Source organism: Primulina eburnea, chromosome 15 (assembly GCF_022965805.1).
Source record: "Primulina eburnea isolate SZY01 chromosome 15, ASM2296580v1, whole genome shotgun sequence".
NCBI classification, from domain to species: Eukaryota; Viridiplantae; Streptophyta; class Magnoliopsida; order Lamiales; family Gesneriaceae; genus Primulina; species Primulina eburnea.
The window spans coordinates 20,828,141-20,849,942 of record NC_133115.1 but is presented as its reverse complement, the minus strand read 5'-3'; the positions used below and the strand labels follow the sequence as shown (position 1 = coordinate 20,849,942).

Sequence of the window (21,802 nt, the reverse complement as noted above, 5' to 3'; positions counted from 1 at the left end):
CTGTCCCGACTTGTGACACATTACTAGACACCTCAGGACATTCCCTAGCAGCAGCTCAGTTCGGACGTTCCCTAGCACTGCACTGGTTCGGAAATTCCCTAGCACTGCACTGGTTTGGACATTCCCTAGCACTGCACTGGTTCGGATCCCTAGCACAGCTTCCCTAGCACTGCTCTGGTTCGGATCAACCACTTCTGCTCCGCCACTACCTAAGCTGCCATGACTTCTGAATTTAGGTATGGCTTCTGCAATCAGCTATGGCGTGACCAATGTCAATTAACACATGATTTACTTAATTAAAGACACTTAATCATGTTTAGTTAACTTAGAAGAATTCGGGCTACTACAGTTTGAACCACATCCAATTAGTCATATCCCAACATTCATAAATACCTCTTTTCGAGCACCTTATAGCATTTTGATTTGACCAGAAAGTGTGGTCGTGTGTGTGTGTTGTGGGTTTCACTAGCTTGTGCTTCAGACAATTTTGTTCGCGAATCATGCGAGTCACCAAATCGGCAGTTCAATGCAAGTTACTCTATCCTGAGTTCTGTTTCTATTTGTGACCAACAAGTAAACACAAAACGGCAAAGTTATCTGGGTGTACAACAGGAATTTGGGAGTCAATATCCATGAGTTTTTAAACGGCTCAAACAGATGGGGAGTACACTACTCATTTTCATTATGCACTTGTCAGAATTTTTTTTTTGACATTCCTTAACACCTTACATCTCCATTTTTTAGCCTCGGGATAGGATTTCATCCCTTTTTTTGGCTCCCCCACACCTTACATCCCCTTTTCATATATTTATTTATTATTATTATTTTTTTAGTGCATAATTTTCTCATGTAGTACTCCCTAGGTTCTGAATATAAGGTGTTTGCTTTCAGATGTCCTAGGGGTGGATTTCGAGGTCCTATGCACGATTGGGAACAAGAGGATTTGAGGTACTCTTTGATTATTTACTTGAGTTAATGCTACCGGTTGGTCACTCCTATCAATCGAAATTCATTCAAGTGTAACTCGCATATCATGTTGCTATCAGTTTCTCCCACAGATATTTTAAACTCGACTGTCATTCACACCACCACCAAAACCCACTTTTATGTGCATATGAAAATTTACAAAACCGGGGTATTCCTAACGAGTGATAAGACTAATTAACATGCAGTTCATTTATCCCACAATCATCATTGGCTACCAATTGACTAGTTTCACCATCAACTGACATCCATGCAAGACAAATACAAACGAAAACAACTAAGACTACGGACAACGACCCCCTCATACTAAAAGTGTGCAATGTCTCCATTGCACAAAAGACTCAAGACACAGAAATGCAAACAAAAATGCAGACTCCTAAACATGAAAGCTAAAAACATGCTAGACTGAAACAGCGATAAGAAAGAAAACAGAAAGTGGTAAAGAAAGAAAATTACAAGGAAGGGGAAACAATGAACTCCCCTGATCAAGGCTCCTTGTCGTCGTGCTCCGGCGGTGGCACTCCTGCCGCATCCCCCTGATGAGGTAGTCGTAATGGAATTGGTAGGGAGAAATGAACGGCGGTTGTGGTGGTATTGCTCCCGGGTCCATGCCCCCGTGGATGAGCATGGTTCGCATCATGGCGTCTAAATGAGTGAATTGTGACTGAAAATTGATGTTGACCTGCTGTTGATGAGCCATGTAGGCAAGAATCTCGTCCATTTTGTCGGTCTGAGTGTGTCTGCGGGGCTGTGGGGGACGAGAGACAGCAGCGCTGGATCCACCGGCTTCCTCCTCCTGAGTGGGGAAGTCCACTCGTCGTTTTGCCCTTTTTCGCTGTTCATCCTCCTGACAAATTGGCTTCATCGGTTGAAGCCACTCCTCGTCATCTTGGAAATGTACCCCAGCCCGTGCACACAGTTCGGATATGATCGTCGGAAAGAAAAGCACGATGTGGCTGTTGTGAGCACTCAACATGATCTGAGAAGCTGTAAGTCTGCCCACATTTATGTCGTAGCCTTGGGTCAAAGCAAAAAGTAGCACCGCTCGTTCCTTTTGCACCTCGCTCTTATGCGAGACGGGCATCATCCTTCGGGCCACAAACAAATACCACATGGCCGCTTCAGTTTTCAAGTATTTCTCGTCAAAACAGCTTGGCGGTCCGCCCAACGGTTTCCACATCGCACCCGGATAGCATAGAGTCTCGATAATCAAAGTGTAGTTGGGATCAGCCACCAATGCCTGGAAGTTGGAGTCGTCAACCTCCGCTGTTTCTAAGAGGGCGTTAATCATAGCTGAATCAAACGGCATAAGCTTGCTTCTAACAAACGCCCTACCATCAGTTCGCTCACAAGCATTCGCATAGAATTCCCAAACTTACCGACACCACTGCCGCTTGAGGTTGCTCACTAAATTTTCCCCATCCCCTTCGATCCAAGTTCACAATGGGTTCTAAATACCTATCCTCAAATTGACGACGAAATCCCCTTCGGGAATGGGGTTTTTGTGAATTTTAGCATGGTCGTATCTAGCCCGAGCCTCCTCACTCACGAAGCGTGTTCTATCAAATGAGGAGGAAGTGGAAGAAGATGAACCAGGGTTACCTCTTTGTTTCTTGGGAGCCATGGTGGTTGAAGATGGAGATGGTGATCGGATTGATGAAGATTATGGGTTCCCTACGAAGATTGTTCCACCTTTCCGAGGATTGGAGGAGGAATCGACAACCTGCACAAGAAAATCGAAGAAGAGAGTGAGGGAGAGTTAGGGATTTGAGGTGGGGGGGTTTCGCGCAGAATGAAAAGGGGAAAGGAGAACTCGGGTTTTAATTGCATTCACGCTCGAGCGGTAGAAAACTAACGCTCGAGCACCAGCCTCTCTGGAATTTTCATCCCGAGATAAGCGTTCGTGCTCGGGCGGTAAAGAATTACCGCTCGAGCGCCGAGCTCTCTGCCCAAAATCGTTTAATAATTTTTTTTTGTGAACAATAATTAATAATAAATAAATAAAAATAACTGACATAAAATTTCGACTTAAATGCAAAATGAGGGAAAGAGAGGTAGTTCTCAATTTATAGTCGAGATATTGACTGTCTGTCAGTCTCAGTTCGGATTGTCTTGGAACCGGGTGACTCCAAGTTGTGGCTCAATTGTGCCACCTATGTAGTGCTTCAGTCGCTGGGCATTGACCATAAATGTCCCATCCTTTCCATCTTTCAATTCTACAGTTTCCGATGGGTATACTTTCGAAATCACGAATGGACCGGACCATCGTAACTTCAGTTTTCCTGGAAACAGTCTCAACCGGGAGTTATAGAGCAGGACATTTTCGCCTTCTTGGAATTCCCTTTCGATGATTCGCCTGTCATGATCCCTCTTTGTCTTTTCTTTGTAGGACAGCGCGAGATCATATGCTAGATTTCGGAATTCCTCCAACTGATCAAGTTGAAGCAAACGTCGTTCACCTGCATCAGTAAAGTTAAAGTTTAGTGCTTTTGTTGCCGAATATGCCCGATGCTCTAACTATACAGGTAAGTGACATGCTTTACCAAACAATAACCTGTACGGTGTTGTGCCTATAGGTGTTTTGAAAGCAGTCCTATATGCCCAAAGAGCATCATCTAACCTCACCGACCAATCTTTCCTACTGACACCTACCACTTTCTCCAAAATTCGCTTTATCTCTCGGTTCGACACTTCCACTTGACCACTTGCTTGGGGGTGATATGGGGTAGAGATCTTGTGTGTGACACCATATTTGCTCAAGAGTTTTTCAAATAATTTATTGCAAAAATGGGTGCCACCATCACTAATGATTGCTCGCGGTGTTCCAAATCTGTTAAAAATATTTTTCTTCAAAAATTTCAAGACCACCTGAGCATCATTAGTGGCATATGTTTCTGCCTCTACCCACTTAGACACATAATCAACCGCCACCAAAATATACTTTTTCGTGAATGAACTGGGAAACGGTACCATGAAGTCTATCCCCCACACATCAAAAACCTCACACTCAATGATGTTATTCAATGGAATTTCATGACGGTTAGAGATGTTACCTGTCCGTTGGCATTTATCACATGCTAGCACATAAGAGCGAGCATCTTTAAAAATGGTTGGCCAATAAAAGCCACATTCAAGTACCTTCGATGCCGTCCTCGTTGGTCCAAAATGACCACCTACCTCATGGTCATGACAATGATTGAGAATTTTATCGAACTCCTCCTCTGCAACACACATTCTTATCATAGAATCTGCACAAATCTTAAACAAAAACGGTTCCTCCCAAAAATAATATTTCACGTCAGAGAAGAATTTCTTTCGTTGGTGAAATGATAGATTTGGTGGTGGTGTGCCTGTGACAAGAAAGTTAGCGAAATTTGCATACCAAGGACAAAGTTTCATCTCAAACAGTTGCTCGTCAGGAAACCAATCATTAATAGCCTGGTCTACACAGTCATTACTAATAAACTCTAGTCTAGAAAAATGATCCGCCACCACATTCTCAACACCTTTCTTATCTTTTATTTCCAAATCGAACTCTTGCAACAATAAAATCCACCGAAGTAGGCGTGGCTTTGCATCTTTTTTAGCGAGTAAATATTTTAGTGCCGAGTGATTGGTGTAAACAATGACTTTCGATAAAACAAGATATGAGTGAAATTTGTCAAGCGCAAATACCACTGCAAGTAATTCCTTTTCCGTTGTTGCATAATTCAATTGAGCATCATCTAGGGTCTTACTTGCGTAGTAAATTGCATGAAATACCTTTTTTTGCCGCTGGCCAAGCACGGCTCCCACCGCAGTATCACTGGCGTCGCACATAATCTCGAAAGGTAGATTCCAATCTGGTGCTACCAAGACAGGAGCCGTCACCAAGCGCTCCTTCAAATTCTCGTATGCCTGTAAACAATCAGTATTGAAATCAAAGGACACATTTTTCATAAGTAAGGAAGATAGAGGTTTAGCAATTTTAGAAAAATCTTTATAAAACGCCGATAAAAACCGGCATGGCCTAGAAAACTTCTAACTCCCTTAATGGATGCCGGAGGTGGTAAGTTCTTGATAACTTCAACTTTTGCCTTATCCACCTTCATTCCATGCCCTGATATCTTGTGCCCCAATATTATTCCTTCTTGTACCATAAAATGATTTTCCCAATTCAGCACCAAATTCGTCTCCTCACATCTCATCAATACCACCTTCAAATTCTGCAAACAATCATCAAAAGAAGAACCAAAAATTGAGAAGTCATCCATAAAAATCTCAAGAAAGGTTTCTATCATGTCATGAAATATAGCGGTCATGCATCGTTGAAACGTGGCAGGGGCATTACACAAACCAAAGGGCATCCGTCTATAAGCAAAGGTGCCATAAGGACAAGTGAAAGTGGTTTTCTCTTGGTCCTCAGGCGCAACCATAATTTTTTTATACCCTGAATACCCATCCAAAAAACAATAAAACTCATGACCCGCTAACCTTTCAAGCATTTGATCAATGAAGGGCAGTGGAAAGTGATCTTTACGGGTAGCATCATTTAATTTCCTATAATCAATGAACACACGCCATCCCGTAATTGTCCTAGTGGGTATTAACTCATTTTGTTCATTTGTGATCACAGTAATCCCACCTTTTTTCGGCACACACTGAACATGACTTACCCATGCACTATCAGATATATGATAGATAATACCGGCATCAAGGAGTTTGATAGTCTCTGCTTTTATTACCTCTTGCATTTCTGGATTTTATCTTCTTTGCGGTTGCACAAGAGGTGAGTACTTATCTTCCATCAAGATCTTGTGCATGCAGACTGATGGATTGATTCCTTTGATATTCACCACCTTCCACGCAAATGCACTTTTGTGCGCTTTCAAAACTTTCAACAGTTTGTCCTCCATCAAATCTGCCAAAGCAGCAGAAATAATGACAGGTAAAGTGTTGTGCTCACCTAGGTATACGTACTTTAGGTGTGGAAGGCAGTGGTTTGAGCTCGAGTGTCGGTGGCTCCTCCAGGCTTGACTTCTGTGGGCTCAAGTCTTTTCGATGTCCCAAATCCTCTAACCTCATCCTCATTGGCTTTCTCCATGGATGGTTGGCATTAAAGTATGCCACTATTTCAGCTTTTTCTTCGTCCAATTCCTCTTCTCCCAATTCAGTAGTGATAGCGGCTTCCAAAGATCCCTAAGAGCATCCTGCACATAGTTAGACACGAGAGGATCAAAAGCATCAATTCTAAAGCAACTATCAGAATGCAAAGTGTGCTTAAGTGCATTAAAGACATCAAAAGTAATCTCTTCCTCCCCCACTCTCAATCTCAACTTCCCTTCTTGGACATCAATCAGGGCCTTGCCAGTTGCAAGGAATGGTCTCCCCAAAAACAAAGGCATCTCCATATCCTCCTCCATGTCTAGCACCACGAAATCAGCAGGAAAAATAAACTTATCTACTTTCACTAGCACATCCTCAATAACTCCCCGCGGATACTTGACAGATCTGTCTGCCAGCTGTAAAGACATCCTCGTTGGCTTAGGTTCCCCAAACCCAAGTTTCCTGAACACAGAAAAAGGCATAAGATTAATACTTGCACCAAGATCACACAAAGCTTTGTGAAAAACTACATCACCAATCATGCAAGGAATAGAGAAACTCCCTGGGTCTTTTAGTTTCGGTGGGATTTTGTTTTGCACCAAAGCGGAGCAATTTTCAGTTAAGTTCACTGTCATGTGATCCTCCAACTTCCTCTTATTAGCTAATATGTCCTTCAAAAATTTAGCATAACTAGGCATTTGCATTAAAGCATCAGCGAAGGGAATATTGATATGCAATTTTTTAAATACCTCAAGAAACTTACCGAATTGTGCATCTAGTTTTGCTTTTTTCAATGGTGCAGGGAAAGGTGAAGGAATAACAATTTTAGGTTGTGCAGTGGGTGCTAGTGTAAAGTTAGAAGACTTACCTTTAGATGTCGCAGTCTGCTCATCCAATGTTTGAGTTTTCTCTTTCTCTCTTGACTCCAAAACCTTCCCACTCTTCAACTCAACGGCCTTCACTTGCTCTTTTGGATTAGTCTCGGTGTTACTTGGCAAGATGCCTGGCTCTCCTACTTGCTATCATCTTCTCTAACTGACCAATCTGATTTTCAAGCCCCTTTATCGATGCATCCTGATTTTGAAGTCTAGTTTCAGTGGATGAAATAAACTTAGACATCATCTGCTCCAAATTGGACTTCTCTTCTCTAGGAGGATCAGAACTGTACATCGGTTGTTTCCCATATGATTGTCCTCCTTTTGGTCTATTCTGGCTGTTTTGACCACCCCATGAGAAGTTTGGTTGTTGCCTCCACGCCGGATTGTATGTGTTCGAATAAGGGTCATCCCTTGGGCGGTTTTGGACCCCTACTTGATTTATTGGCGCGCCTTCTTGCACATAAAATGGATTGTCATCTTGACAGTCCTTCACATAGTGTTCCCCTCCACACGTTTCACAAAATATCTCTTGAAGACTTATAGCCGTGCCACCCACATTCAAGCTGTCTATTTTCCTGTTCAAAACATCAAGTTTTGCAGTAATAGCAGAAAGGTCAGTTACCTGGTGAACTCCTGCACTTTTCCGCGGGTTGTTCCTTTCAGATTGAGGATGATAACTGCTCGCAGCCATTTCCTCCAACAACTCATACCTCTCCGCAGTTTTTCTCAATAAGTTCCCACACGCAGCAGCATCAATCATAGTACAGGTTAGGAGTAAGCAAACCATAATAAAATGTTTGAACGACTAACCCAAGTGGTAATTCGTGATGTGGGCATCTTCGTAGTAGATCCTTGAAGCATTCCCATGCCTCATATAAAGACTCCTGATCGAATTGAGAAAATGTTTTATGTCTGCCCGCAGCTTCATGGTCTTTGATGGAGGAAAGTATTTAATGAGAAATGCTTTCGCCATGTCTTTCCATGTAGTGATCGAACCTACAGGCAAACAATTCAACCATGCTTTAGCTTTATCACGTAAAGAGAAAGGAAACAAACGCAATCTAACAGCATCATCAGAAACTCCATTGAATTTAAAAGTATCGCAAATTTCAATAAAATCCGCGATGTGCGTGTTTGGGTCATCTACTGCAGTTCCTCCAAATTGGACTGTGTTCTGAATCATCTAGATTATAGCTTGCTTGATTTCAAAGTGATTTGCCCGCACGATAGGCCTCACAACGCTAGGGCGTGCACCCTCCAAAGAAGGCTGGGCATACTCTAGCATCGGTATGCGACGTGGAATCTCAACTTGTCTATTTTCACGCTGTTCCTCCTCACGTTCTTGTTCGTGTCTCTCCATCAGTTCTTTAAGTCTCTGTTGTTGTCTTCTCCTGCGGAAAGTTCTTTCAATTTCAGGATCGAATTCAAGCTCCACGTCAAGTGACTTTGGCATGCACTAGACAAGATATCTGGAATAAAATATGGAGTGTTAGCTCAAGAAAAATAAAATAATGCTAAAGAAAATAACTAAAAATAAAATTGTAGATTAACAGTCCCCGGCAACGGCACCAAAAACTTGATCGAGCAACACTTGCACTATGGAATCCTCAATAAAAATATGATTTTGTATGCTCAAAATTAATCGCAAGTGCACGATGTCAAGTGATAGTATAGTGTACGTGAGTACGAGTATCGGTCCACTGGAGACTGTATTTAACAATTATTATTTTCAGTTATTGAACATTTAGCAACGAAAATTGATTTGATTGTTTTAACACTACTGTTCTTAAATAATTAAACAGATAATAAAGGATTCAAAACTAAATTAATAATCAGAGATAGTATCCAAAATGGTTGAATAAAATTCAATAAGAAATGGATTTGTTGGGAATATCGGTTCACCTACCCCTCGTTAATTAATTAATTATTCGATAATGATCATATGCTTCCGACAGGATTTCCTATTCAATTGAACACACTCTCTCGAGTTATGCCAAACTAATTTTACTCAATGAAGTAATTAAATGTCTTTAATTATTTATCAAGAGTGAATCGCATTTCGATCTATGAAATCCCCTAGTTTTCGACCCTAAGGACTATGACTATCGACGCGTATCCAATTTCATATGTCTATGTAAATTGTAGATCCACGGATTATACTACTCGTTCCTATCACAAGTTATTCTCTCGAACTCACTCGCAATATAAAAACGTTGTTAAAGTTAGCTACGCTCTAACAACACGAAGAAAACAATAGTATAATCAAGAACAAATCAGAAATCGAGATGCAAATTAATTATATCAAAGTTTGGGATAGGATCCCCTTAAATCCCAACAAATATTAAAGTTTAGCTACTAAAATTCATAGTGACATTAAGCAAAACTAAGTTCAAATGATAAAAACTAAATAAAAAATACTAGCGTTGACGAAAAACACGAAGAACGACGCCCGGAAAACTTCAAATCTTCAATCCAAGCGCAAAGAGCTCTCTTCAACTTGTGGTGGCTCCAGAATAAAGTCTGAATAATGTCTCAATCACCCTATTTCGTGCCATCATCCTTCCCATATCAGCCACCCCTCCAAAATAAGGTAAAGATTCGGCTGCAAAATCTTGCCAAAATTAGGTGGCGCTCGGGCGGTAAAGAATTACCGCTCGAGCGCCACACTCTCTGTAAAATACCTGGAGCATGCGGCTTCTGGCGCTCGGGTGGTAGAAAAGTATCGCTCGAGCGCCACATCTTCTGTATTTTTTTGTTTGTGGATTACTTCTCGCGCTCGGGCGGTAGAATTTCACCGCCCGAGCGCCACACTTTCTGTAAGTCTCTTCGGTAACTCGCTTCTCGCGCCCGGGCGGTAGAAAATTACCGCTCGAGCGCCAAATTTTCTGTACACAATCTTGTTGGCTTAGCACTTGGCTCCGATTTCCATTTTTCCGACCATTTTTCCTGCAAATTCGTCACGCCCGTGTGAGATATGATCACATGCAAATGTTTACTCTAAAATGAATGAGAATGTAAATGAATGGAGGCATGCACAATGCAAACACACACAAATTAATGCTATAAAACACGTAAAAAATCACACATATCACACGTCGTTGTTGGAAGGATCTGTAATTGTTGCCTCCAATCCTGCAGAAAATTTGTAATTGTTGTTCTTTGGGTCCTTGTGTTATCTGATGATTTTGAGTTGTTTCTTGCTTGCTTATTTGATCTGGCCCGAGAAGATAGAGGTCCATTTGATGTGGAAGCACCAACTGCGATGGACTTCTTTGCATTGTCTCTATGAAATCGAGTAGTCATTGTGTCGACAACAGGGAAGTCACCATCATCTTTTTCAGCTCCTATCAGCTGAAAATCAGTGTCAATTTTAAGATTGGAGTGAGCAAAGTGCAACTTGGAGGTAACAAACTAGGTGACGCTGAAAGAAAGGGAAACACCACTGAGATAAACGGAGATGATTCCTGAGTGTACCTTCTCAAGTAGAACTTTGTCAGTAGAGCATGGCATACGCGAGTGATGAGTTCGCGTCACAGCGACAAATCTGAGCAACAAAATAACAAGTTCATTTAAAATTCAGAACAATACCGTCAATAATTTGCAGAATAGGCACACTATAAGATCAATTAACTTATGGCTAATTTTATTATTATGCATATCCCTACCATGGATCGTTTTCATAACAAATATAGAATTTCTACTAGGTTAATGCAGCGAAGTGTCAAATTGCAAGACTAAATTGAAATAAGTGCACTCCATGGATGCAGCTAAACGATTACCAACATTGTGAGTTTATAATCACCCACTGATCACTACAACTTCATCCAACTGAAACAAACTTAGAGAATAAATAATAACCTGCCCAATGAAGAAATAAACAGTCACTTGCTCTGCATAAGCCTGCATCACATTGTGTAACATTTTTTTTGCCCACAAATCATACGAGATAAAATAATCTTTGGTGGAAAATGCTCAGAAGTTATTGATGAGATTCAATTTCTTCCTCTTTGATTGAGCTCAACGTTAAATGGAGTGATAACTTTTTACACCCATGAAAAAACATGAAGTTTAATATTTTACCTCTTCTTGCCAGATTCACTGCACAAACTTCCCAATCGGTACATTGAAGCTAGTCTTCGAACTTGTACAACTCAAAATCATCAGATAACACAAGGACCCAAAGAACAATAAAACAAGAAAATCTATAATTGTTACCTCATATATCTCACACCTGACTTTGTGGACCTGCAGAAAATTAGTGACCTGAAACTTGATAGTGCAGAATCAGTAAAGCATAGGTACATCCTCTTGGTGTTGGTGGTTCGAAGCGAACGACGGTGGTGTTGGTGGTTCGAAATGACCGACGGTGAGTGGAACGGCGTGGTGTTAGGGTTAATTTTGAAGGAAAATGTGGATCGATCTAATGAGCTCGTCTCTGAAGGATATGTGATATAATCGATATTAATCAGCGACGGTTTCTAAAAAGCCGTCGCTAATAGCGACGGTGTTCGAAAATCCGTCACTAAGTAAATCGGCGAAGGTTTTTGAAAACGTTGCTAAATGTTCAGTATAGTTTAGTTTCCTTTGTTAATCTGCGCGGTTCATCTTATTACTTCAGCATGAACTTATTTTCTAATTTTTTACTTCATCAACATTGATATGCTGAAGTAAAATATAATAAAAAAATATATTGAAGTCCGTGTTTTTAAACATCCGAAGTAAAATATATTATTTTACTTCGCTTGTTTTATTACTGAAGTTATTGGTAATGTATTACTTCGTAATTTATTATTGCCGAAGTAAACTTGTCGAAGTAAAATCAGATTTTTCTACTAGTGAATCATTTTCTGAAGAAGTTGATCACTCAACTGATCAAATCACTCAAGAGGTTCCTATCTCAACAGAAGCACCAGTTCAGCCTGCTGATTTTGAACTACAGGAGCAAACAATGATGCCTACTCAACCACCAAATCAACAGATTGCTGAAAATATGGAGGCATTGTTGATTCCTACTGAAAAACTTTCAACTGATGAACCATCACGAATATCAGTTCATGTCCCTCTCACTGAAGATCTTATTCAGCAGGAAAGGCTTATTCACCAGGAAATCCCAATTGCTGTTCAACACAATCTTCATCTCCTCCAGTCCAAGTAGCAGTCACTGAAACAGATGTTCCAGCATAAACTGTTTCTGAAACGATACTATCTGATAGGACCATGATGGTCTATGATCAAGTCTCATATGAACAAAGAACATCTGATCAGTCACCTCCTCGTCAATCCATAAAATGGATCTTGTCCTTGAGGAAATCCAGAACATGCAGCACAATATGCAGCAGATTATTATTGAAATAAAGAAAATTCAATCCACACAATTTTCTCATACTGTCAAATTGGATTCTTCCATTGAATCTCATTCAGCAAAACTGAAAGCCATTCAAGCAAACATGGAGTCTCTTACCCGAACTGTGGATGAGATGAAAAATAACACAGGACTAGCTCAAAGTCTATTTACAACTCAGGATATAATCAGCAAACGAGTTGAGCGATTGGAAACTTCTATTTCTAATAAAATAGAATTGCTGCAGACTTCTTTACAAACTGCTGTCTCAAGTAATCTCCTCAGATGTAAAAATTCTTTCCACTGACGTTCGAAGACTATCTATGAAGATGGATGTGTTTAACAAAAAGGAGGAAGAGATCAAAGAGATTTTAGAACAACAAAAGAAATATTCTCGTTGAAGAAAAATCTCTACAAATTCGTGTAGTCCATTATTCAGTTGATCAATCTTTTATTTTATCTACAATGAGTTCAGACGTTCAGTTATTATTTACTTAGTTTTGTCAAACACCATAAAGGGGGAAATTGTTGGAAACTAAATTCCGGCGTTTGATAAAATATGAACCAACTGAAAATACGAACCAACTGATCGAGTAAACTGAACTCAGCAACTGATCGAGTAAACTGAACTCAGCAACTGAATCTAGTAAACTAATCTACGCAGCTGAAACGAAATTCAATTATTCTCTTCGTCAACTGACAGACAATACATTCAGCCGTATGCCTTTAAGCTAAGCATCCTTCAACTAAACATGTCTCGGGATAGAACATTCAACCGACAAAGAGACATAGAAGACTGCAACTGAATATGAAATGACGCACTTCAATCAATACAACTTAGAACAACGCATTGCAGTTAAGACGCCGCATTAAAATAAATGAAGCAAACAATTACCAAGGAATAATGAAGTGGCAATCAACGGATACAAAGATTTAAATATATCTCAAGTTACCGTTGGAAAGGAAGCTTATAAATATGACAGAATAACAGCTGAATAATATAGAGATCACCCTATTCTAAGTTTGCTGTTACTCTGCCGAAATCTTAGCTCACTTGTACTTGATTTATTCGTAGCAGTTAAGGCTACAATTTGAGCCTACTAGCACTTTGTAATAATTGTTAAATTCGATAGTGCTAAGATCAGTTACGCACTGAGAACATTTCGTAATACTAAGAGTTTCAGTTTTTGGCAGTGATAAGTCCAAAATGAAGTGGGTCAGTACAAACCTTGTATTTGATCAAAGTCTTTTAGTGGAAATCCTATCATTGAGATAGAAGGGGTGACGTAGGAGTAATTGAAATCTTCGAACATCCAGAAACAATCCTTGTGCATTTCATTTCAGTTTTGTATTCTATCTTTCAGTCAGTTACTTTCCGCAACTACTTTAGTTTAACTGATTGTCATTGACCAACCCAAACTGAACTCAAAATTCGAAAAGATCAGTTTTAATTGTGAGTGTTTATTCAAACCCGCTTCTAAACACTCTTGATACGTTAATCGATCCTATCATATTGCTTCCTCCTATCCGAAACCCTAGCGCATGACACATGAAGTTTTCGTTCAAGCCTTGGCTCACCTGCAGTCCAACCCTTATGCGACCTTGCCTAGGCTCCTAAACCCTTTGAAATTCATCCCTATTCATTGACATAGGATGGAAGCCCCTTTATGCATCATATATATGAGTTTTATATCATCAAGACATGAGTTATTTGCATATATTCACAAAAAACGAAAATAAAACTTGTGCCACATATTTTTCATGCAAGGTTAAACAAATATACATATTATGGTGTGAAAGATGTTTGAAAGAAAGTTAAGGCGTGCCTTTGCGTTATTACGCACGAAAACGAGTTGGCGATGCAAAGAACGGCGACGTAGAAACCCTAGGCTGAATTCTTCCTCAAAGCCCTGGCTCTCCCTTCTCAAATTTTTGTTTGTGTGCGTGTGTTTGCTGCTAGGAGGATTCTTGTACGTGTTGTGTGTGTTGTGCGTGTGTTTGCTGCTAGGAGGATTCTTGTACGTGTTGTGTGTGTTGTGCGTGTGTTTTAGGGTTTTGGGTCGGGGTTTGGGGCTTTTTATTTGTTCATTAAATCATGTGTGTAAGCTTAGGCCCATTAACATGGCATAATAGGCCCATTAAGCCCATTAATGAATACTTATAATATTTTGATTAGAGAATTTGGTGAAAATAATAGTCGAGTTCTCAAAAATTTCATATTTTTATCAATCCAACTCGGCATATTGTGTCATGGGGAAGGTCATCTTAATAGGTAGAAAGTGCGTTGATTTTGTAAGCCGATCAACTATCACCCAAATAGTATTAAACCCATTGATAGTCCTTGGTGATCTCACAACAAAATCCATGGTGATATTTTCCCATTTCCACTGGGGAATAGGTATTGACTTAAGTTTTTCTGCTGGAAATTAATGCTCTGCTTTAACTTGTTGACATGTCAAACATTCACATACAAATCGTAGGATATCTCGCTTCATGCCCGGCCACCAATACAATAACTGAAGATCATTGTACATCTTTGTGCTTCCAGGATGAATTGAACAAGGAGTATCATAATCTTCCTTCACAATGAGTGCTCTCAAAGAATCTCCACTAGGAACCCAAAGTAGATCTCGATATCGAACTATATCATCCACCTCAGAATACAGCTTTCGACCCTTAGCTTCATCACTCAATCTCCATTTTTGCAATTGTTCATCAGTAGACTTTCCTTACAGATTCTATCTCTCAAAGTCGACTGTACTGTCATAGTGGAAAGATTAAGGGCCTCGCCCCTAGCATATACTGCCAACTCAAACCGCTGTATCTTGGACTAAAGAGGTCTTTGAAGCGATAATTGAGTAATGACTATTGTCTTCTTACTCATTACGTCCGCTACTATATTAGCTTTTCCCGGATGGTAGCTAATGTCATAATCGAAGTTTTTTACCAACTGTAGCCATCTTCGTTGCCTCATATTCTACTCCTTTTGGGTAAAGAAGTACTTCAAACTTTTATGGTCGTTGAAAATCTTGCACTTCTCTCCATACAAATAATGTCTCCAAATCTTCAGTGCAAATACCACTGCGGCGAGCTCAAGATCATGTGTGGGGTAATTTTTCTCGTGAACTTTCAACTGTCTAGACGCATAGTGTGGGGACCCGAACTTAATTCAATTCTTAATCACTTGCTGGGAATAATTAATCAAATAAAATAAACAGGGTCTAATTTTTTTTTTTAAAACACGAGAGTACGCAGCATATGAAATAAGTCATATTTCATTTACAAGATCACTAATCAGAATCTAAGTACAAGTCCTGTACAACCAGAAATCATAATAACTACTGTTTCTTCACTACATCTCAGGTGATATAACAGATATACTCCTAAGTCCGGATCTCCACGCTAACTGTCTTATCTCATCCTCTTCTTGACCCTGACCCAGCCCCACCTGTTGTCATGCACACATACAAAATAAGACAACAACCGGATAACTCCGGTGAGAATTACATCCCAGTATAAACAATGTAAACATGCAATCATATAAAAGCCTATACAAAAGCATATAAGAAATATTCATAACATGTATCAAATCAGAAACATAAATCAATATCAATCAATGAATCACACTCAGACTCAGACTCGACTCAAACAACGCGTCGTCTCAGACTCGACTCAACTCTAACCTAGGGATCCCGATGTCTGGATATTATTAATTATATCGAATCTCAGTCGGTAGGAATGAATCAACCCTAAACTGCATCGATATAATTCATATATCCAGTGTCTGGGCGAAACAGCCGCAAAAGTGACGAATCAGTCAAGAATTAAGCGAATCAGCCAATAACTAGACGAATCAGCTACTAATTAAGCGAATCAGCCAAAATTTAGACGAATCAGTTGATAATTAGACGAATCAGTCAATAACCAGACGAATCAGTCGGTGACTAGGCGAATCAGCCAATGACTAAACAAATCAGTAGTCAATACACGCAGTTGCTATAAATCAATAGAATACAAACATCAATCTCATCAATTACAAATATCAGTGCAATAGACTAAGTATGCGATTTAGGGAAACTCGAGCCAAACCTCACTCGAGTTGTGCAATCCCAACTCAACATTAATTTTTACCTTTCTTTCTGATATTCTGACTCTGTTGAAGTCTCGAACTCAAAGCCTGTCAATACTCAATCTGACAATAACAATATCGAGGGTACGATGTCAATACACCACTTAATCAATACTGGATATAATAAGAATTCAATCAAATTCTGTTTCAACGGCATAACGTCATAATCTCAATATATCCAGCAATACCATATCAGTCAGATATCAATTCTAACGTCTTATACTCGATAATCACTCAATCTTGATATCAAATCTTACTCAACTCAACTCTAAAAATCATAACAATTTCATATGGTATCTGTTCCTTAATCCAGTTTCAATTATACGATGTCTAATATGCCAAGAACATCATATAGGAACCATATAAGATTCTGACAATACCATAATTTCAAATCATATCAAAACGCAGCAAAACTTACGTCCAGTTGTGCCTGTGTTGATAGGAACACAGTACCGAAGTCGGATTCAAAATCGGACGGACGGATTTCTTACAAAAGGCGTAAGGATTTTTCACTCTTTTCCAGAAACCTTTTCTCGATTTCTTTCGTTATTCTTTTCTTAAGAATTACAAAGTATATATATATACACATATATATCACACGTTGCATGTAGAGAAACGTGTCCCATTTTTCCATGAACTTCAGTCGGCGCTCGGGCGGTGTTAAACTACTGCTCGGGCGCCGAACATTCTGTCCGGATACTCAGCTTATCATGGACTGGCGCTCGGGCGGTCATAAACTACCACTCGGGCGCCGAACCTTCTGTCCGATTTCCAAATTTTCTATCCACTGGCGCTCGGGCGGTCTTTTCCTACTGCTCGGGCGCCACAGGTTCTGTCCAAAAATTGTATAATGCACCAACACCCGGCTTTTCTACTTGAAATCTCAATTCGGATAATTAATCAATCCCTGATTACTGTACTCAAATCTCGGGCATTACACATAGGCTATAAATCGGTCATTTTGCATCAGAACTGCGTCAATACAAAGTTTCGACGCGTCCATATAAAGAAAAAACTCTCCTTGCCCCGATGACATCGATAATACTGTCGCTGAAATCAAAGCTTGCTTCAACTTGTCAAAACTTTCTTGGAACTCGGATCCCCATATAAACTCCGCATTCTTCTTTGTCAAGGCGGTCAACTGTAACGCCCAAGATTTTAGTTTAATATTTTTGAGTTTACTATGTATTATGAATAAGGGAATGAAAGAACAGACATGGAGAGGCGACGCTGCAATTCGAGTTTTGGTGGTACAGTAGAGTCAGTGCACCCACGCCATAAAAGTGACCGCACCTGCGGTATTGGGACAGAGAGGGCAACGCACCCGCGGTCCAAAAGCCAGCGCACCCACAGTCGTTCCTTCTGAATTAGTGGAAGTGATCCAGTACTCTCAGCACACTCGCGATCCAAGAGCCACCGCACCCGCGGTCATGTCTTCTGAATTGTGGGATGTGATACACTATGCTCAGCGCACCCGCAGTGCAGAGCGAGCGCACCCGCGGTGCGACGTGTTGAACAAAGAATAAGACATTTGCCTTCACATGCAAGATATATATGTGAAGTGTCTTCATACTTTCATTCATTAGGAAAGCACCGAGAGAGACTCCATGAAAGCTCAAGAATCCTCATAGCTTAGATATGTGATTGTGAAGAATCCAACCGCCCGATTTTCGATCCGAGTTTAGATTATTGCTTCTCTCATCACCGGCTACAAAAAGATGTAAGTATTATTGTCTTCCAGCAGGTTTTGAGGTTGAAATGTTGGAGAAATCAGATTTTGATTACTATTGTGTGTTCTTATGATTATTGTGAAATGATATTTGTAACCAGATCAAAGAAATGTTACCGTATATGATTATTACGATTTTCCAGCACGTTTTGAGTTGAGTTATGCAGATTTTGAGTTTGTGGTTGATGGTTATTGAGAATTATGACTAGCTGATATTACATATGATGTTTGAGTTGACCGGTATTGCGAGATTACGCCGTTATAGCCGTTGAAATGTACCGAGATTGAATATTGATCCGTATGTGTATTGATTGGAGTTAGAGATTGATAGATTGCATCTTGAATATGTCATTTCAGATTGGTCTTGACAAGCTTCAGCATCGAGACTTCGACATCGATAAAATTGAACAACGAAAGGTATAATTCAATGTTTGATTGGGGAGATATAACTCGAATCAGATCCGGTTTGAGTTTCCCACAAACCACATACTAGATTTCTATACCTTGCTCTGTTGTGCTTTATATTGATTTATATACAAGCATTGAGATAGGAGAGTCATTGGCAGATATGACAAGTTCTAGACGTTCGGTGGTATCGAGGCATAGGAGAAGATCGACTCCGATTGTAGATATTCGATACAGACAGGGCCGAAGTCTAGGAATAAGACGTACCGCCACCCCGATTGGGAGAGTAGGTGGGAGACTTGCTACGTCTTATTCACACCGGGATCCCTAGATTTTGATATAAGTTGAGTTAAAGAATAAGAGTCAAATTGTTTTATCTGTATTCACTAATGTGTCATAATTAATGATTTATGTGTTATGATTTTGTATGTATTGCATGACATGCATGTATACATGTTTTATACTGGGATTTGTTCTCACCGAAAGTTTTCGGCTGTTGTTGTGTCTGTATGTGTGCATGACAACAGGTGGGACAGGATCAGGATCGAGACAAAGATGAGAGATTGAGATAGCGTGGTGATTTCAGGCGTAGAAGATGAACTAGTAGTTTTTACATTTGATATGTAATGTGTTTCAAGACTATGTAGTTTGTCGATAACACTGGTTTGTATAAATGAAATGAAACAAGACATGTATTTACGTTTGTTGAAATAAAATAGAGATAACATTGATGTATGATTTAAATACAATTGTTTTGATATTAAAAGAAAAATTTTGATCCACATTTTCTAGCAAAGATCCAATTGATCCCAAAGATAGTCGAGTTAGAGCCCAGGTCCCCGCAACATGTGGTATCAGAGCGATAGATCCTTTAGATTGAGATAGAATAGAATGAGCGGGGGTATATTGAATTCTCTTCCTTAGTTTTCTTGTGCTAGCATGATTTATTGCTTTCACTATTACATGTTGTCTTGTTATCTGAGTTGATTACAGCATGTATTTGCAAAGACTGAATCAGAACCGATTCTGGATCAGAGGTATATGATCAGAGGAGGACTGAGACAGATTGTATAGACTGTGTACTAATCCGTTTGATAATCAGATATGCCTCCTCGACGAGTACCGCAACCAGTAGCAGGTCGAGCACCATAATAGGGCAGTACTTCCAATGATCCGATGGATGTGACCGCTACACCGATGGAGACCTTGCTGAAAAGGTTTCATTCGTTTTGACCACCGACACTGAAGGGCACAGAAAGTGCAGTTGAGTGTGAAAGTTGGCTCGATGACATCGAGATGTTATTTGAATCGCTTGACTACAGCGACGAGCGACGAGTTAAATTTATTGGGCATCAACTGCAAGAAGTTGCAAAGAACTGGTGGCTTACCACGAAGAGAGCATTGGAGCATCGTGGCACCGAGATCACCTGGAAAGTCTTTAAAGCAGAGTTCTATTAGCGATTCTTTCCCGTGTCCTACCGAAAAGACAAAGGTGCTGAATTTGCCAACCTGAGACAGAGACAGCTGAACATCGAGAAATATGTGGCAAAGTTTTCGACATTACTCCGATTTGCTCCTCATGTCGCAGAGAATGACGAGGCCGTTGCGGATCAGTTTATCAATGGCGTGAATCTAGAAATATTTACCTTGGTGAATATCGGTAGACCGAACAATTTTTCAGATGCCTTGAACCGTGCCAAGGGGGCAGAAGCTGGATTGCTTAGGCAACGAAGCACTTCCTATGTCACTCCGACTCCGAGACCGCCACAACCTTCAGTTAAACCCCCTCCCAGATTCGATAGTGGTGGTAGTAGCAGTGGGAGGAAAGACCAGTTGAAAGCAAAGGGCAAACAGTTCAAGAGATCAAGGAGCAGTTCGTCGAGCTCCAGTGGGTCCCGACAAAGAGGTCCGGGCCAGAGTACCGAGTATACAGGTGTGTATTGCAGTTCTTGTGGAGGCAAACATTCCACCGAGTAGTGTCAGGGTGTGATGGGGCGATGCAACATCTGCAGACAGCAGGGACATTTCGCCAGAGTGTCCATAGAAAGGGGTACAGCAAGCTCAGAGTGTAGGAGCATCTGGTTCAGTAACTCAGCCTGAGAGGCAAGCTTCATCTATTCATTCCTTTCAGTAAACCCCTACACAGACCCAGCCCCGAGCCAGAGGTAGCCAGACAATGAGCCAACCTCCCAGACAGCAGGCTCGAGTATTTGCATTGACAGAAGAGCAGGCCCAAGATGCACCAGACGATGTGATAGCAGGTAACTGTTTTCTTTGCGGTTATCCTGGTTATGTATTGATAGATACGGGTGCATCTCATACATTCATTTCTGAACGCTTTGCATTGATGCATGCTTTACCTGTCGAGTCATTATATGCTGTAGTGTCTATTTCTTCTCCGTTGGGAAGTGGTATGATATCCGTGACTTCGGTTAGACATTGTATGCTACAGTTTGAGGGTCATGAGATTGACTTAGATTGCATTGTGCTTGGATTAGCTGATTTTGACTGTATTGTTGGGATTGATATGTTAACCAAGTATCGAGCCACTGTAGATTGTTTTCAGAAGATTGTCAGATGCAGACCAGAGATGGCTGAAGAGTGGAAATTCTACGGTATGGGTTCCAGATCTTGGATTCCCTTAATATCTGTTTTGACGATGACGAGATTGTTACAAAAAGGAGCAGAAGGGTTCCTTGTGTATTCAGTAGATCTACTGAAATCGAGCCCAACATTGGCAGATCTGCCAGTGGTATGCGAATTTGCTGATGTATTCCCAGACGAGATTCCAGGTTTACCTCCAGTTCGAGAGGTAGATTTTGGCATCGATCTCATTCCAGGTACCATTCCTATATCCCGAGCTCCGCATAGAATGGCGCCGATAGATTTTAAATAATTAAAAGAGCAGTTAGAAGATTTGCTAACCAAGGGGTATATCAGACCAAGTGTGTAATAGCCCAACCTTTTATTATGTTAATCCTTATGGTTTATTATTGTTATGATCATGTTTTATGCTTTATTGGTTGAAATTATGTTGAATGGTTACTGGTTATGGATATCTTTATTGAAATGGTTATTGTGTTGGTATTATGTTCATAGTTGGTGATGATTATGAAAATGAATGGGTAGAATAGAAAGTTGACTTGAGCCAAATAGAAAATGGAAGTGCAGAAATGGTATGACAAACTGTGGCAGTAGTTGTGGTTTTTAGTATAATGTTTTGTATATTGATCCAATTGATGTGAGGACAC

The 21,802-nt window shown here is 40.3% G+C and overlaps 1 long non-coding RNA gene and 1 other non-coding gene across 2 annotated transcripts; one reads left to right on the top strand and one right to left on the bottom strand.

Moving 5' to 3' along the window:
* Positions 1–7,766: 7,766 nt before the first annotated feature.
* Positions 7,767–7,871, top strand: LOC140815789 (small nucleolar RNA R71). The gene has a single exon (XR_012114434.1). It is a non-coding gene; the product is annotated as a small nucleolar RNA R71 (small nucleolar RNA).
* Positions 7,872–10,077: 2,206 nt separating this feature from the next.
* On the bottom strand, positions 10,078–11,133 carry LOC140814888 (uncharacterized). Its single transcript, XR_012114197.1, has 3 exons — positions 11,028–11,133; positions 10,422–10,491; positions 10,078–10,298 (listed from the first exon to the last, which is right to left on the bottom strand). It is a non-coding gene; the product is annotated as an uncharacterized lncRNA (long non-coding RNA).
* Between the last annotated feature and the right edge of the window lie 10,669 nt (positions 11,134–21,802).